This window comes from Egretta garzetta, unplaced genomic scaffold (genome assembly GCF_000687185.1).
Source record: "Egretta garzetta isolate BGI_Z169 unplaced genomic scaffold, ASM68718v1 scaffold38, whole genome shotgun sequence".
In the NCBI taxonomy this organism is placed as follows: domain Eukaryota; kingdom Metazoa; phylum Chordata; class Aves; order Pelecaniformes; family Ardeidae; genus Egretta; species Egretta garzetta.
In genome coordinates this window covers 3,111,871-3,130,735 of record NW_009260667.1, presented here as the reverse complement: position 1 = coordinate 3,130,735, position 18,865 = coordinate 3,111,871, and positions in this window count along the sequence as shown.

Below are 18,865 nucleotides of genomic sequence, written 5' to 3'. Positions count from 1 at the left end.
AGGGCAGGGCTGAGGCTCGCTCCCCCTCCGCGGGGGGAGGGAGGCAGGGACCGGGCTGGGTGGCTTCATCCCCCCGGCCAGATCCGGGGGGGCTTGGGCCACGCTGCTCTGGTGCTTCGACACTCGGTACGTGGCCGGAGCGCTCCTGTTTGCCACAACGAAGCCAGTCTCAGCCACAGCAAATTACACCTATTCCAGGAGCAATTTACTTTTCCCGCAAGCTGTACTACGCTGTCAGAGCTACAAGCTGTTCTCAAGTTAAAATAGAATCCGATCTCTAAAGGTATTTAGTGCTAATTATAACATACTTTCTGTATTAACCTTAAATGCAAGAACCCAGTGCCCAGCAGCTGAAGCCGGACGATGGAGCAGCAGGTTGTGCCGCATCTCTGGAGGATGGGACCACACGTTTCAGATGGTGAAGGATGTGGCTTAGCTCAGGGCAACCCACTGTTCCAAGCTTTCCCTGTGTCCTGGTACATTCTCAAGTAACTTTCCATGAAACTTCAGTCCTGTGGAGCGCACAGCGACCCATAGCAAATTCATTTCCCGCAAGCTAGTTAGCAAGTAAAAAGCAGACAGAGAAGTTAGAGCAAACTGCCATCGCGTTTACATTTGGAATTAGTCTGACAGGAGCAGTTTAGCTGAAGTGACCGAATATTAGCTGGCAGGTTAATATGTCAGGGAGAGAAGGGAGCCATGCCACAGTGCTGGGCCATCAGCTCCCAGCCATCACGTTTGCGATGCTGCACAGGCTGAGCCAGATGCTTTGACCTTGTGGTGTAAGGTATTACCCAGCACAACGCTGCACTCAGGTGCTAAAATGGAGGGGAGTCACTTGAGTGGGACCTGCGCCACTGGTGGGGTTTTTACGTTGGTTATGGTTAACCAACGGTTGTTGCGACAGCTGCTGGGCTCAGATTTGCCAGGCTCCTGTTAGCGTGTCAATTTGTGTCTCAGGATGCCGGTTATCAAGTTACTTCTCTCTCAGGTCCGATTATGCAGCCTTCCGTCACACTTCTACTCACTTGCTCAGGTTACCCCTTCCCTTTCTCTTGTCTTCTGAAGAAGAAGGACCCCTCATTTTGTCGAAATTTCTGTATTACAGGTGTGATACGATGTTTTCATAGTCCCTCTAGATGACTGTTCACAGAAATCGGTGGCGTTTCCAAGAATACTGCCTGCTACAGCCACTGACTCTTCTTGTCCACTGCCCAGTGTAAAATGCTAGGGGACACATCCCTCTTAATGCATCTGCTGTCACCCCTGGGCGCAGCAGGCTCTCAGGCGGCTTTCCTTTCTTCCAGACATCTCTCACCGACGTGCACGTGTCCTTCTTGCGTGAGGGTTAATTGTGTAAGCTGGATACAATTACTCGTTTACCTATAAGTGAAACGGGATAATCAAGAGGAGTAACACCATCAGCAATAATCCTGGACCACGGGCATATGGGAATCTGCGCTGGGTGTTTGGTTTGTTCTGTCTGTAGTTACACTCATGAAAAGACGTGCGCTCTGGAACCACTTCTTTTCTGAATAAGATCTCAGAGTATGATTAGAAGAGAGTCAGAACCCTAAGATTTGGGTGTTGCAATGCTTAAATTCTTAGAGTATCCCAAACCTCAGCGCTTTGGTACCTTGGCTTTTTATGCATTAGGAGAGTTCAAGACCTTGGAATGCATTTCACAGAAATCTTCCCTTCCTGATGAGCCAGAAACTATCTAAAGCCAGCAACTGAACATGTTTTTCATAGAACGGCCTCCTTGGGATCTCTAACTACAGGGTGATGGAAATTTGGCTCCCCACCTCAAGGCCAGGGCTTTTGTCTTCTCAGAATGCAGGGCTGAGCCGTTTGCCCTGGAGACAGACCCTGATGTCCACATCTTTCAAAAGCTGTATTAGGTAACTCACCTCAGCACATGTTTTTTATTTGTTTTCTCATAACAGGAGGAAAACTGCTGCCTCCTTCTTGCACTGTTGACTTCTGCATTTTTTTCTGGAGCTATAAAAGTTTGAGTCCATCACTTTATTTTGAAAACAGAAGCATTTTAAGGTAGATGAAAAGTTTGGAATCCAGACCTATCAAGAAATGTGGTGGGCAGGAATTTCTGATACAACTCCAGGGCCCCCTGGCCAACCAGAAGCAAATATTTAACTTTGCTGACTTGTCTTGTCTTGTCTGAGATAATATCATTTCAGGGCATTGGGATTGCCTGTGTTTCCACTCTTTCATCCCATCATTATCTTCTCTTTGTGTGTGTGATCTTTATCAGTTGTTGTGGTTCTGCATGGCTCTTGGCACCCACCCTTTCTCTTGCCCTTCTGGTGCCATAAGCTCCCTCCACGTTCCTCCTCGGTACACTCACTCTTACATCACCTCATGTGCCCCTTTTCTCCCACAGTTTTAGCCCACTTACCATGCTTGTGCAATACCAGGCACCTTCAGAGGAAGCCTAGGCGTGAAGCAATGCATGATTTGGTGGGACTGATCCATGACCTCCAGGAGCAGACCCTTGATCAGTTTCCCTGTAGACAAACTTACTCCCTCTTCCAAAAACCCTCTAATAAAAATTAGGACTGACAAGTATTGTAGAATTATTTTCAAGCTTGTTTTGACAAAGCCGTGTTAGTCTGCTGGTCTTCAAAGAGCTTTACTCACAGGCAATAACACCACCTGATCAGAATGTGATAGGTGGGAGCTCCGGCTCAGATGAAGCTTGGATAACTGGAGAGCAACCGGCATTCAGCGTGACCACGCCTGCTTCGTATTTCCTCTGGCTTTCACTCGTCTTTTTTGGCGTGAGGTGTCTTCCTTCCACAAAACTTCTGAAATTACTCTACCTGTATTTCCTTCCCCCAAAAAAGGTTTAGGTAACATTTTACTGCCTTCTGATACTGGGGCCATTTTACAGTTCTTTGTTACCAGCTGAATGGTGCTATGCTACAGCAACACTCTCTCAACTTGTTCCTACTAAGGTATTTGCCAATAACACCAACTTTTTTGTTATTCTTAATGTCATTGCTTTGCTTATCAGTGTCCAAAGGCAAACACAGAGAAAAGGTGACTCCATTTCCCCTTAAAGTATCACTGTATATTTATATAATACATCATTCCTCAAATACTCTCATTGACTCTACGTATGCATTTTGTTTGTGGTTCTGCCCTCCTGGATGACTTGCCATCATTTTTTCCTGGACAAAACCACTGTGCTTCTGACATGTGTGTGTTGTGCCACTGGGTTCTGTACATTCCAAAGTGAAATACGGAATAAATACGTGGAATCTTCCAGTTCTGCCTGGACAAGATTTGTGCTGAGTGAGAAGGTATGTTTGGTGAAACACAGATAGATGGCAGCCAAAGAGGAAGGGGCCAGTTTATAGCATTTCCCTTAAAGACTACTACAAATTTCTTCTGCTCTGTCCTTCTTTCCCAGCATTTCACAAATGAACCAGAAGTCCTGAAGTGAAATATGTTCCTTGCCTTGTCCCACTGTCATTGAAGTCTAATTCCCTCTTCTTTAGCCACAAAAATTACCCCTGCTACTGCGTGATCAACCTTCACAGCATGAAGTGAAAAAAACAGAACCTGAATTGCTTTTGTCCTCCATTCTTTCTCCAGTGGTGTCTTCCTTCAGCAGCTCCTTGTATTGGGAAAGACTTTTTTGCCTTCATACTATCTGCCAGTTCTGCAAAAATTCAACAGCCCCTCCCCTACCGCTGCCCCACGTCTCTTGAGATGCCACCTCCCACATGGGTTTCACCCTTCCTCAGCCTTCTATCCCATTCCCTCCAAATACCATGCTCAGTGTTGTTGTCTCTGCTGAAGGTAGGCAAAGAACTCTTATAACAGTGACATCTGAGCTTTGGACCGATTTTTACTTAAAGTTGTGGTGTCTGTTCAGGCAACTGATAGTAACGCAGTCAGGTTGCTTCACTGTGTCCATTTTACAAGAGCAGTTCAAGAGATGCTCTGCAGTACACCTGGTATCAGCTGGCTCAAGTTTCACGTATGGGGATGCAAAGATTTTTAATTTTGTTTCTCTGGTGTTTCTTAAATAATTCTCTCAGATGCAAAAAATGAAAACACATTGTAGAGCACAACCCGCTCTTTAAATGTAGCATGTTTGAAATGCCTCTAGCCAGCCTCATTTCTGCAGGCTCGAATGCAAAACGTTGCTATGGGAACGAAACCTTCTCTCCAACCAATCATCTGAAGCAAGAGGTGGGGTTTTTTTAAAATAACGAGATTGCCTATATCTGCACTTTACCTAATCAGTCAACACAAGACAGAGAACAATCATTTTCACAGCCAAACAGTGGAAAAATATGACTCGTTCACTGCCAAAAAAAACCCTATAAGCTTCTTAGGGATGGGAGATTGCCATCTTATTGCAGAACATGAGCAGACAGTAAGACAAACTGACAAATCAATCTGATTTGGCAGTGGAATCAAGAAGAGAAATGGGTGTGAAACTGCTCAGATCTAACTAAATCTTGCTTTGGGAGAGGAAGCTTGAAGAGGTCCTCAAAAAATTGGGAAGAGGAGTAGTTGTAACAGAGGACAAGGCTTAACACGATTGCGTGATTGCCTCCCTCACCCTGCCTGCATGTTGAGACTGGGTTTGTGTGGTACCTTTCTTTTCCACGAGTTGGTACTGTGTACCCCGAGACAGCAGCCCTGCTGCCCATCCCGCCACAGAGGTGTCCAGGCTGCTCTCACACAAGCTCCAGCCTGGCAGCCTGCGGAAGCCGAGGTCGACATTGACTGCCCTCCCTGACCGGTGTGTACTGCTGCTCCACAGGAGCGTGGGCCAGCCTGGCCTTGAGGACCAGCTCCTCCAGGAAAAGTGGCTGCGTCAGAGCGGACTGTGTCATTAGGCTCTGCCATTCATGCTTTAATTTGGTCAATGGGAGTCGGAGAGCTCTGTCCACAGCAAATTAAGAGTAACATAATCTAGCTCGATCCTCTCTTGTCTGAACGGTGTATTAGTCCTTTGGCTCCGCTGAGGTTTAGCAACCTGTTAAACTACAGCAAGCATATATTTAAGTCTTGCCTCTCGTCAGTCTGTAAGCAGAAAAGATATTTCCCAAAATTAAAAAAAAGGAAAAAGATCGGTAATTTTGGGGTAGATTTCAGACTAATTAAAATTCCGTTTGTTGATATTCTTCTACATTGTCATATGAGGGGAAAGTACTAAATCAAACTTTAATAATAATAATAATATCCTTTTAAAAATGTTTTAGAATTTGACTAACGCTTTCATGAATGGGAACACAGTAAGTCTTTATTAATGAGTGATTGAACTGTCAGTCTTCACTCCTTCTTAGTCATTATAATGAATGAAAGCATACCCTTATCAATCTTGAGTTCCGTACACATGTCACATGCCGTCTCTCTCCTCCAGGAGCTGTCAAGTTAGAGCTATGAGACGGTCCATAGAAGAAAGGAAGTAGCTGTCTGCTCATATGGCCCAGAATAAAAATAAAATAATAATATATGCAGAAATACAAAATAAAATGTGAGCGTCATCCTCGTTATTTTCTTGATACCAAATGTGGAAGGACAATCTGTGCTTTGTGGTTCTTACAGGTATATAGGAAATCGTGACATAAATGAGTGAATTTCAGATCAGCCTACATTCAGGTCTAATATAAGCATTGTTTAACTAAACTTTTTGAAATCAGCTGAACCTGATTCGATAGTAAGATTTAAAGCAGGAAAATTGCGATGGTCTATGTTACAGTAAGACCTCAGTGTTTCTTGTGCGAGTCAGGGTGTTGTCAGATGTGGCGCTAACACCGAATGAGAGGGCAGGTTCTAGCCTCAGTCCATCTGCAGAGATATTAAGATCTTCTGTCACTGTGGGAAGTGCAAATCCTAGGATGGGCAGCACAGGACAGATGCACAGCTTTGTGCACACAACATCAATAGCCAGAGAAGTGGACCAATTTCCCGAGCAGGCTTCTGCCCAAAACTCTGGGATATCACCAGGTTTGAGTGAGTGGATATTAACAGACCTGACTTGAGGAGGGCTTTGGGCACTGGAGTGCTGTCTCACTTGTATGCCATGTTGATCTGAGGAGATGCTCAGTACTGCAGTGCGTGAATCACAACACCTTAGAAAGGTGCCGTGGTTGAGCCACTCACCCACCCTCCCTGCCCCAGTGAGATGGGGGAGAGAATCAGAAGAATAAAAGTAAGAAAACTCATGGGTTGAGATAAGAACAGTTTTATAATTGAAATACTAATACTAATAGTACTAAGAATATTGTAATGAAAAGGAAAATGAGAGGGAGAAACAAAACCTGGGAAAAAATGACTGATACAACCGCTCACCACCCATTGACCGACACCCAGCCTGTCCCCAAGCAACAATCGCTCCCCTTGGCCAACTCCCCCCAGTTTATATACTGAGCATGATGTCATGCGGTGTGGGATACCCCTTTGGCCAGTTGGGGTCAGCTGTCCTGGCTGTGCCCCCTCCCAGCTTCTTGTGCACCTGGCAGAGCAGGGGAAGCTGAAAAGTCCTTGACTGGTGTAAGCACTGCTTAGCAACAACCAAAAACACCAGTGTGTTATCAGTGTTCTTCTGGTACTAAATCCAAAACACAGCACTATGCCCGCTACTAGGAAGAACGTTAACTCTATCCCAGATGAAACCAGGACAAACTGAAAAGGGAGATGCTTCAATATAAACATGGAAGAAGGTCCTGAGGCCTTTTCTACACATCACAGTTTTATTAGCTTCGTTCCTCAATTAGGAATGTGAGCACTTGTTATTGCACCTATCCTAATTTTAAAAATACAGGTATAATAAGGAAGCTATTTGGTATAAGGCAATTATACCAGGATAATGAATATTGGTTTCAAGGGTGAGTATTTCCAATATACATACTTCCATCACCAGCATAACATGTTGTTACCATTGTGCCTATCCTTGGAGGGTTTTGTCAGTTCGGCTCTTAGGCTGAACTCGTTCAACTGATGTGATACCTGCAGCATGAATGAAGGAAAAAGCATGTGGGATGCAGGAGAGTTGTGAAGGAAGCGGGAGCTCATCTCTAAAGCAGTTTTACTACTGAGATGCTCATGTGGTGGACATGTAGCCTCAGTTCCTGCGGATGCATACTGGTTGTCTGGTCTCACCTGCAGAGGTGCCTTGATGACAACGGCAAGTGGTGTACCAGTAATTTGAATTTATTAAGGAGTTTTCTTTTGTCATTTGCAATATTGCATCTCACTGTAATATTTTTAGCTCTCTTGCTATTCGCACTTTTCAAACTGCACTAAGCAACCTGACTGAAGCCTCTGTCCAGAACTGTCCTTGTCACTATTTTCTGGAAGCTGCCATTCAGAAAGAAGAGATACAATTACAAAATACATATTTATTTACAGTGTCCTTTGTTCCCATTGAAGGCAATCCAAAGATTCATAATACCAAGACATTATGCCGTTATCGTTGGCTGAGGCAGATACAAAGCTTCTCATGTTGGGAGTGAATTTAGGATCTTGTTAGATCCCAGAGCATCTCAAGTCAGAATAAAATTGCCATACTTTAAACACGATCATGTCTTTCCTCTGCCTGCAGAAGGGGGAAACACTACAATATATTCTTCCCAGCTTCTGTATGGAAGGACATGGCAACTTCTAACAAACAGCTCCGTTAACAGATGCCTCGTGCATTCCTTAGTCATCATAAAGCAAATCATATACCCAAAAACATATGTTTGTGTTCACTCACCTATGAACTCAGAGCAAATAGCCACCAGCACGCAGTAGGGAAAGCAGAGAAGTCCCAGGAGTGCTAGCCAGTCTGACTTAGCTAATGAAGTGCGCATAAACAACAAACATCCATCATCATAAATTATCCTCAAACTCCCTTTTCGCATGCAGTCACTCCTTGCATCTAATGCTCTCAGACAACCCGTGACATCCGTGGCCTGAATCCTGCAAATGGCTAGGCTGAGCAGGAAATGTGCTCTGCAAACATGCTGCTCATTACCTCTATGTTACCTACTGCCAGATGGATTGATTTGAGACGGTTTATTGCTTACTCACCCTTCTGCGTATTTGAATTAGATGAGTTAGCAAACTACCTAGTAGTCAGGAATCAAGGGCTTCAGGCCAGCAGAGATTTTGAAACAGCCTTTTCTTTTCTGCCTCCATAGGCAGTTGCAGGGGGGTTGAAAATTGTACGTGGGAATATTTTCATTTGAGCTAATGCACATCTTGTACTTGTACATCAAGCCTATTGGTAGGAGAAGCAAGTATGAAAAGACTGTAGCTCAATAACTGGTTATGGTGTTGCTATTTTGATATATTTTGAACAACAGACAGCCAGAGAGATCTAGATATATAGATCTTAGTAGAAGAGCTCAACTGGAATGTAAGAGTTGATACTAAAAAGATAGCTTCCCCCAGAAACAAAAAGACAAGGGAGTAGTAGCAAACATATTCATTCAGTATCACTATTTTAACATCGTTATCCAGGCATGAGATCAAAATTATTACAGTGATGGCATTAGTACCAGTATCCAGCAGTTATTAGTAAAGCAAATACCTACCAAGCAAACCACAGAAGCATGTATTTTGAAGCACAGGAGCAAAGTCAAGGACTAAAATCCTATTGAAAGGAACAAAATATTCCAGTCAGGTAGAGCAGACCAGAATTAATGGAAATACATTATCCTGCGGCTAAAGAAACAAGCTCAGCCAGAATTTATGCTCCCCTCCAATGCTTTCACAGTGTGGTGGCAGGTAGCTACCGGGCTACTTAGGAGATTACCTAAATGTAATGTTGCTGAACTGGGAACACTGCATTTGTAGCAATTTCAGTAACTGGCATTTGAGTTCAAGCCTGTAGATTTTCTAAGAGATACAAAAATACGTTTGCATTGGCTTTACCTGCTCTATAGATAAAGTAATTCCCCGCCCCCCCCCAGCTGCTGTAAAAATGACCCCTGCCTTTCCCAGGGCTGGCTAGCTCACATACGGCGCTGGTGCATCCAGGAAAATGTTGCATCTCTTAACTGCACTGCCATTTGAGAGTGCCTGCCCTCTGGAAGGCTGCCTGAGCTGTAGATCTTTTATCAAACTGGGTATTGACTTCAGTTTTACATTCTAGCTAAGCTTACAGAATTCTTAATTATATTTAAATGATCATATATTAGTCCTGACTCAAGAAAGCATTTCATAATATCCCTGAGACCCTTAAGCACTTGCTTAAAGCACTTAAAATTTACTACGTGTTGTAAGGATTTCCTGCACTTGCGCCATACAGTGCTAGACTGTCCTGAAATGACTTGCTGTCTTTCTTAGCATTGCTTTCCACCGCCTCTGTAGAAGAAATGCAGTTTAGAAATGTTTCTGCGCTGTCTTCCTTCCCAATCCACTACCAATATCTTCTCCACATGAAGGGTATTCTGAGGAGCAGATCCTCTCTCGTTACAAATGACTGCACAGGGCGTAGCTCTCAACAGTCCCAGCAGGCGCGTACATCCACACAAAACTATAAATATGGCATAACTTGGGGCACGTAAAGCACCACAGTCCACTTCAAAATTGTAAGGATGACCTACTTCTGATAGCAGCAAGGACTTGGGAACATGGCATTTCAGAATGAATGGAGAAGAAGTTTTGCTCTGCTTTTCCCAGTGTGTGTACCTTTTGGTGGGTATTCACACACCAGATGCTCAGCGCCTGGCTCAGCTGTTGGCAAGTTGTTTATGTCTACCTTGCCTGTAGGGAGGCTCCTTATATGACAAATGAGGTAAATTGACTTAAAATAGGTAGCGTGAATATCCCCTCCACTCAATACCCCCCACCCCCAAGGCAATAATTGGAGCAAGTTCCCTTCCTACAGAACAGAGAAAAGACTATTTTAAACAATAGGAGTAACAAGAGTATAAAGCAAAAATTTGGCAAAGAAAATGTAACATTTTCCCGATCCATTTGGATGTCAAATTGGGCCTCTTAATTACCAAGTACAAATAAAGCTGTCAGGCATCTACTGACAGTTTTTTAAAGTGATCTTTAGCACACAGCATGGAAAAAAAAACCTTCAGCGCGTGATGTCAGATCAAACAGTTTGTCTGCCACCAATTAGAATGAAAGAATATATTAAATCTTGGGATGACATCTGGTATTTCAACACAAAATTGGAATCTCGCAGACTTAAAAAGGCTTTCGTCAAGATAATCTCCATTTAAAGCTCAGCGATGTAAACTGTGACCAGATCGAAGACTGCAAGCACTAGCGCACACAAAAGTGAGGCACCAAAAAGACGAGTTTTATTTAGTTGGCATTTTCCTATCTTCTAACACAGTATGCTGTGAGTGGTACATGGGCTGTACAGAGCAAAATGGAAAGCCATGGGTGGCTGTGTGGAATTAGCCAAGTACTGTAATGTTTACTACTTCATAAAGCCCATCATATGAAAATCAATTCCCATCACAGAGGTTGTTGTTATGTATTTTGGCTGTTGAATGGCAAACCAAATGCTAGAACTGCAAGTTCAATATATAATGTGCCTTGACATAGGATTTTCTAATTTTTGTTTTTAGCAGTTACTCTACACAACAGACTGTGACTTCTTGTTTTGAATAAATGTAAATAAATCTTCTGTGGGAACATGTATTAACCCAATTTGGCTCTTGGAGGCTGGCAGGAGAAGGAAAAGGAAAGGCTGCATGCCTGCTGCAGTGGGATTCGGTGAAGCTGTAGAAGGCCATTACTTTCTGATTAGAAAAAATAGGTGGGATCTTGGTCAGCGTGGAGAACTGGTAATGATGAGGCAAACTTTCACTTCATGGTTCAGCTTATTCTTTTCAATAGATCAGCTGTCAAATGTAGGTAAATACAAACACTGTTGCACAAGTGCTGGAATTAGGGAAGCCCCCACGGCCTCATGCATCCATCAAAACAGCTCTGGCCTTTTCCTCCCTATGTGACCCCATTTCACGCCCTGTTTCTTCCACACACCCTAAATTCCCCTCTGCTTTCAGCGCTCCCTGCCTGCTGTCACAGGGGTTCACACCCCGTGCTTCCCAGCTGGCTGGGGTGTGCAGGCTGGTGGGTAGGGGCAGGCCAGGCAGCACAAGGGGCTGTGAAGCAGCCCATCTCCTGGTGAGGTATTAATTCATTCTTTCTCCTTTACCCGGGTGTCAGTATTTACAAAACTTGTAGGAACTTGATATCCGCGGTACCTGTACATCCAACTTGCTGCTTGGCACCATACCTTGCTCTCTGTTAAATGGTTAGCGGCAGACGTCCGATCTTCAAAGCAAAAACCAGCATTACAGTGGTGCCAAATTCTTCATGGGTCTCACACGTTAGGAAGCCCATGATTCAGGAAGCATTGGTGTTGGTAAAAAAATCCTAACGTATAGCCGTTAGCACAGGCAGACATAGGGGCGATGTAATTTGGTTTCCTTTAGAGATTTCTGAATGACAGGGTGAATCAAAAGTAACATTATCAAAATAAAGCCTGTGCCACTGAAGAAGTAAGCCCTAACTCATCAGGTAAGATGTACAGAATATGGTATTTTAATACAGTTGGGAATTTTGACAAGCAACTATAAAGTACTGCGTTTTCAGAGCCACCAAATGCTAAATTAAGAGCACAGCTACAGCTGGTGCAAAGCCACCCTGTCAGTTTTATGATGGCATTGTGCTATGCCTTGCTCAGCAGCTGCCTGGAGCAGCCTTTCTGGGGTTTTTAGCCCTGGTCAGGTCTGTGAAATGAGAGCACACACTCCCCTATCTGTCAGCAAAGCCTTCTGCAGGGTGATTTTTTCACTAAGTATGTAAACAAGGTGTAATTTTAGCATTAGTGGCTTCCTACATTCTGGCTTTGCTACAGCCTTGCAACGCAGTAAAAATAGACCCGCAATCCCCTGAAGTTACTCTGATGCCAGTCAGAACTAAATCCATTACAAAAATTAGCAAACAACATATGCAAGAGGAAAATCAAGCTCTTTTTAAATGAAACAATATCACAGGATATATCGCAGGAAGCAGAAACTAATGAGAATCCTGGCTTTAATTTTTTTGTTTCATTTTAATTCTAATTTCCCATTTGTCTGTATGATTCTAAACTCATGGTGATCAGGGTGATGGCGAGCATCCCTGTTGATCAGGGAATGTTGTCCCAGCATAGCTCTTGAGTCTGTAGAAACGGAGAAAACTGGGAACGGTAGGAGAGTAAAAGCAGAGCATAAGCTTCTACCTCGCCTTAACAGCCCCCTGCCCTGATTATACCTACCCCAATAAAAAGCACTTATCCTTATCAGGTAGAGCGGGGGGAGTCATCAATCATTTTAGTACCTGTATTAGCTTGTGAGCAGGTCATCATCAGCTGAAATGATCAAAAGCCATCAGAGGAGGGCAGTGAACAAATGCTGCTCAGTGGCGTGGTCTATCCCACTGCTGTCATCAGCCTTGTTGCACCTCTGAGAGAGCAGGTTCCCCAGCCCTCAGGTTCCCCTGAGTGGAAAAACCAGGCATGCAAGCGCTTACTTTCTTGCCGTTGCCTCTAAAGGTCAGGCAGTTCCTACCAGCGAGGTTTGCACCGTCAGCTGTGAGGCTAAGGTCAATGCAGAAGTACACCAAGAGCCAAACATCTCAGGAAAGTAGATGGTTCAGAATCGGATGGTGAAAGTGCTAATAATACAGAATGGTTGAATATTTTTATTTTGTACCTGGAAAGAAATTGGGTTAAGTATTCATATCAATTAGAAAGAATTTGTTCTTTGATCATGAGTAACTGAGGAGGATGTATGGGATGAACTTTACTAACCTGGCATGTTCAGGTGCCAGTGAACCCCAAGAGTTCTGGAAGAGTTCACTGAGGATCCTCCTTTTTCACTGACCATGATTTTGAAGGTACTGGCAACCTTGCAGGAGCAGACAGGGAGGGGGAGAGGCAGACAGCTAGCGGTATGAGACGGGAGGGCAGAGTCTGATACGGGAAATCAGGGGTGGCAAAAAAACAGGGAGCTGCAGGGAAGCTGGAAAGATGCACGGGTGCACCTCAGAGCAATAACACATGAGCCCACCGACTGGTTGGAGAGAAGCAAACCTATTATCTGTTGAGAGTTTCCCCCTGCTTTCCTCTCAGAAGTGATTACAGCTACAAAATCTGTTTGCACTACCAGCCTCCTGCTGCCTGCTACAGTCGTCGCTGTAAAAGCAGTATGTCCTGCTGGGCAGAAGCCCAGCCGCAGGGAAGAGGTTGCTCCTGGATGTCAGCAGCTATTGCCGTGGTGCTCTCGACGGCGTGGGGCTCCCCAGCAAAAAACTGAACAATCCAGCACAGCGAGTAAAAAGCTTTTCAGTGCTCTCAAAGGCTTCACTAAAATGTAGAGACAAACATTTATGCCCCCCATGGGCTTGGGCTTTCTTGACCCACTGTGGTATGGCTTTTGGGGAATAAATGAAAAGAAGCGGGAGTTCCAGGCAATGCTGGAGGTGAGAATAGGTCCCCTATAGACTAAATGTATACCAAAGCTAAATAGCTACCAAAAGGCAGTTAAAGGCTCAAGCAACTCAAGCGATAAGCACAAATATTCCCTGTGTAATGTATGTATGTATAAAGGTACGTGTGTTTATTAACCCTATTTAGGAGGTTGGTGTCCCTCTTAAGAGAGTTCATTATTTTAATTGATAATTCTTATTTTAATGTTATTTTGATTGAGGCACAGGGGAAGGATAAAAAGGGAGCAACAGAAAGGAGGACAAGACAGCTCTACAGATTCACTCACAACTCCCTGTTAAGACTGGCAAGCTGCTCAGGAAAGACACTGTCTAGATGCCTGCAAAATGTCATCTTCTCTGAAGACTTGTATGAGTTGTAACACACAACTGCTAGTCTATGGCAACTTTCAAACACTTGATTCTAGGCAGCGTGTGGTAGGTGATAAAAGTTGTTTGCTTCCTTGATCTCTTTCTGTAGCAAGATGCTATTCCATTAATTGCAGAGCATGAAGTTAATTATACTGTAGAATTATGCGTTGTGACATGAGGGCATTCATTCTGCCCAGCATGGTGTTACACAAATGGGCAACAAATTTGCTGCCGCAATCAGGCCTGGATGGTCAGTTATGGCTTGTGTTTTCCTATTGCTGAGTAACAGCAATTACAATCCCAACTAATAGGACCTACAAGTACAGATAAGAGCCCACCTGGGCTTTAGAAGAAACAAAAGTTTACTCGATGTAATTTGACAAAGTGTTATAGCACAGATTATTTGCTGCTCACCGCTGTTCTTTTGCAAGTACGTAACTGTGCTCACTGGTGGGGTTTGGAGCACCCAGTCTGTGCTTGGCCATGATGGAGATGTTCACTGCTTTGGTGTTTGCTTTTTGGAAACTAGTTTGCGCTTTTCCTCAGCTGCCAGAAGCAGGCCTACAGCTGTAGCAGGGGTCGGTGATAGGGCCATCACCAGCCCCCTGTAGCTGTAGTAAGGTTGTAGCTGTAAGGTGGAGGTTATGGTGTGGGTTACGCAGCAATTACTTACTGTCCTTTCTTTCATAAGCTGCGGTGGTAAGCAGCAAGCAGCAGAGATGATTGTGCTTCAGAGGAGCTTTCCAGCTCTGGGGATGAAGGCTGTTGTTAGCACAGTTGATAGATGCTCTGATGATTGTTTGGATCCAAGTGAGCAGCTGGCACCTTGCCAGGAGGACGGATTTGTGAGGGGTGAAGGGTACACAGAGCCAGGTAGCCACCTCCCAGCGATGTGAGCGCTGCAGGGAAGTTGCTGCTGTGCATTTGTGTGAGCACAGCAGGGACAGCACGCACAGATCCAAGTCCAATGGGTCATACGGTTCCCCAGCTGCCAGGTGAAGCTGGGTGCCACATTTGGGACTAACCTCCGTGCCTCGGTTTTGTGTGTTGCAGATGTAACTAACCACAGATCCCTGCAGGACAGCGGAGCGCCCAGCCACGCTGCTGAGGCCATGTCTCTTGAGCAGCCCCTTGCTGGTGCACGCACACCACCGCCTGGAGCCAGCTCCCGGTCCCCAGCCCTGCTCTACCCACCCACCTACCTACCGCAAGTTCTGCAACCCACTTTGATGAGTGCAAAAAAGAAGCCATGCTTAATTTAATTCTTCATTCAGCTCTGATAATTGGTTACAGCAAGTAATAGTGGGGTGCTGAATTAATTTTTGCCTTCTTGAGCTCTGTACTTTCAAATGTATCACAAGACGTGTTGCTATTTACTGCCCACTTTGAAGTCATTCTGCCAGGACACATTGGCTTCTCTTTGCTGCTTTACAAAACCTGAATTTTAATGGATAAACCAGGCTTTAAAAGCCCAACAACTAATAGATGTATAAGGAATTTTTCTGAAGAAACTTAAAATAAATTCTGGTGGATTTTTTTTAAGTGCATCAGAGATCATTTGAAGTTGATAAAACACAAATTAACATTTCCTGTTGGTATTTACAGCAACAGCACTGCAGGACAGAGAGTCCCAAACTGAAAAAGCTTATTTATAAAAATGAAAACAGATCCCACTGGAGGGGAATGCAAGTTAAATAGCAGGAGTTAAAGGAAAGCCAGGTAGATTTTAATCTGATAGCTAAAAAATAATTAAAAAAAAAATATGAGTACCTTCTAGACTGAGCTCTTTCAGACAGTGTAAGATTGTGTCCTGACCTGCAGCCCACGGCTTTTATCCCAAACCCATGTCCTGAGTCAGTGTCAGCTCTGTATGATTCTCTCATGGGCTTTAATGCTCACAGCTGATAGTGAGTTAGTGAAGAAAGCTTTTTCTAAGGCGGAATAAATAAAGCCAGACATTCCTCTCACTCTTCCTTTTTCAAATGAGTAAAAAGTTTGAATTTTTGTACTTTTATATAAGAAATCTAAATCTTGCTTCAGTCTTTGTGATTTGATTTCCTGCTCATTAAGTGTATGAATGTGAGTGGATCTGTTAACAGGCTCATTTTAGTGGCAGGGGTTTTTTTCCTCCATTTTAACAGTTATTCACAGAAAATTGCAAATTCTTAAATGTAGAGGTGCGTTTTCTAACTGCCTGGCCAGACTCCAGATGGGGAGACCTCTGAAGCTGCAGAAACTTCCAGGTGCTGGGCAGAGCTCTTGGTGTCACCTGCATCTCCTGCATCTCCTCCCACCCATGACACAGGAGGCAGCGCAACTCCCTTGGCGGATTCTGTTTCTATTTTCACACTCGTTCTTCTGCATATATTCATGCTATTAATGGGCTCTCTGGGGCACAGGCATCCAGCAATTAGGCTGTGATAAACCCAGAAGGCCAAGAGTGCTGCTGGGTGGTGGCACCTGATTTAGACCCACGGCGATGAGATTCAGTTTGAGATTCGGAGGTGATCTCCCCTGCTGGAGGCAGAGAGGTCTCTGTCTCAGGGCGGCTTTGTGCCATGTGGCCCAAGCCAATCCTAGGCTGGGTCCTGGGGAGACGTGAAGGTCAGACCAGAGATGTCCAAGGTCATGTTGAGATGCGCCAAATAACAAAAACGTCTCACTTCTGCCAACAATGGTTTTGCTGCTGCACTGTGGGCAAGCGAGGTGCACCTGAGGCTCACACTGTAAAAACCTGGCACTTCACTTTTTTTCTTTGGAAAGTAAAGCAGCTCCATGAACCCTCCCGACAGCCAGAGTAAATACATCCTTTTCTTTTTTTTTAAGACAGCTGCCTCAAATTAAAACATGCTATGGTTTTCTTGCTTCCTCTGGCCATTGTTTCATTGCAAGACACGAGGGAAGCGCCACACAGATAGATATTGCTGAATTTGGTTTTGCCTCATTGAATTTTTATGGATGGTTACCCTCAAAAAACAAACTATTAATAGCTTGTGTCTGAATGCTCTACCACATGAGACTTCATCTGTTACATTCATGCATTTTGATGGATTGCTAGTCCATCAACTAAAAATCCTTTGGGCTATGAAGGATATAAAATAGTCCTACAACCACTTGCTCTAAAACTAATATTTAAAAAAATGTATCACAGGCAAGAATTGAGTAGTCCATTAGAGGAGTGGGAAAGATATTACACCACAGATAAAAAGAAAGAAAGAGATACAATATTCTAGCCATATAAATCAATGTAAAACAGAAGTCTCTTGAGCTGCAATTTGCTTAAGTAATGCTAACAGGCATACAGATTATTTAAACAGATTTTGTAACACACTTGTTATTACAGAGGTTAAATTGCACTAAGCTATTAATGTAGTTTTTCGTGGGAAATTTCCATAAAGAAAAAGATAGGCTCCTAAAACTTTAGTTTGTTGCATATCCTTCTTAATGGGAACAAATTCCAAACCACTAGATTTTAGAAGCAGTCTGTGAAGCTGTCCTTTAATCATTGCTCCTGCTCTAAATACCCACTTAAAAATTAGCCAGTAACTCTTATTTTTGCTCTTATGCACACAAACAAAAATTTTTGGTTGCAACATCAAAATCAATCTCTTCTGCCTTATCAGGTTTGTAGTGCAGGATAAACTGATCTAAATTAAGTGATTCATTATTTTAATTAGCAAGCAAAAAGCTTTGATTTGAATACCAGTTTTTAACTTGTTTTACATATTCTCATAATTTGATGAAGAAATTTTAGTGTTGTTTGTTGGAAACTTTGTAATGCAAATTTCCAACTAAATATAGTCTTAATGCTAAATTTGGTATTTCTTTTTCCTACTAAAAGTGTATCTATGGACATTTGTGTATACACATATTGCTTGGCACACACGTATTTATGTTTTAATTTTTAATCTGTTGACATTTAATAGCAGAAAAATGGTGAACCAAAACCTCTACGTAAAATTCATAGAGGAAATTATGAATGTAAGTCTTAAAGTGCTTTTTCAAAAAAACAAACCTTCTTATAGGTGATTATATCATGTATAAATTTTGAAAACACTGCTTTTTTTCTGCAAAATCCTGCTTTGATTCTGCCCTTTGTGTTTGTTGCATATCAACAAGCTAAGAGCGCCTGCAAAATTCATCAGGCTGGGAAATGACTTCACATGGGTTCAAGGGACTCAAAAATGTAAGTGAAGGAAATGGCCAGACCTGATTTTGGCTCTTCAGCAAAGGGAAGTCTCCAGGGCCTCCGAGATCCAACGTGGCTTGAGCGTGGTCATGGTCATGCTCCTGCTGGCAGCTGGGAATGGCACACGCAGCAAAGTGCTCCCCTTCCTGGACTCCATGCTGAAATTCGGCTGGAAGCGAGAGCCACCATTAGCTCCGGTGTGTGGGCCCTGCTCTGCTTGAGAACTGGAGGGTGGTGTTCAGGGCTCAGCAGGTCTCTGGGACAAAACCCCTGCTGGGCACTTCCCCACTGACATGTGTTGCTCTGATCTCTGCCACTGAGATAGGCTTCCCCCCAGCATAACACAGCATCAACTGTGGGATTTGCATTAGGAACCTGAAGTGCCATTCAAAGGCTACCACTTTCTCCCCCCCACCCCCAAGCAGCAGCTTTTGTACACCCCTTGCAAACACCACATGAAGGGGGAGCTTTGGACTTGATGTTCTTTTAACTTCCTAGCAAAGCAAGGATCTGTTCCCTCTTTCCCCCTTGGTTACCAGCAGAATAATAAGCCCCACAGAATTAGTAACTCAAAGGTTTCACTCTGAATGCATCACAGCTGTGGAAAATATATACCCCAGCTTGCTGGGCTGATGACTTCCAACTGTATGCAAAACAATCATCCCTGTAATTCCCACTCAAGACTGCTTCCCAGCACCTTAGCAGGAAACATCCCAAAAATTAAAGCCTGAGTTTATATGACATAAAAATGTGAGGTGGCGAGTATCTGAATGCTCTCGACGTGCCCTCAGGGAGCCAGGTGGGCACAGCATGCAGGAATCAGTGGTACAGCAT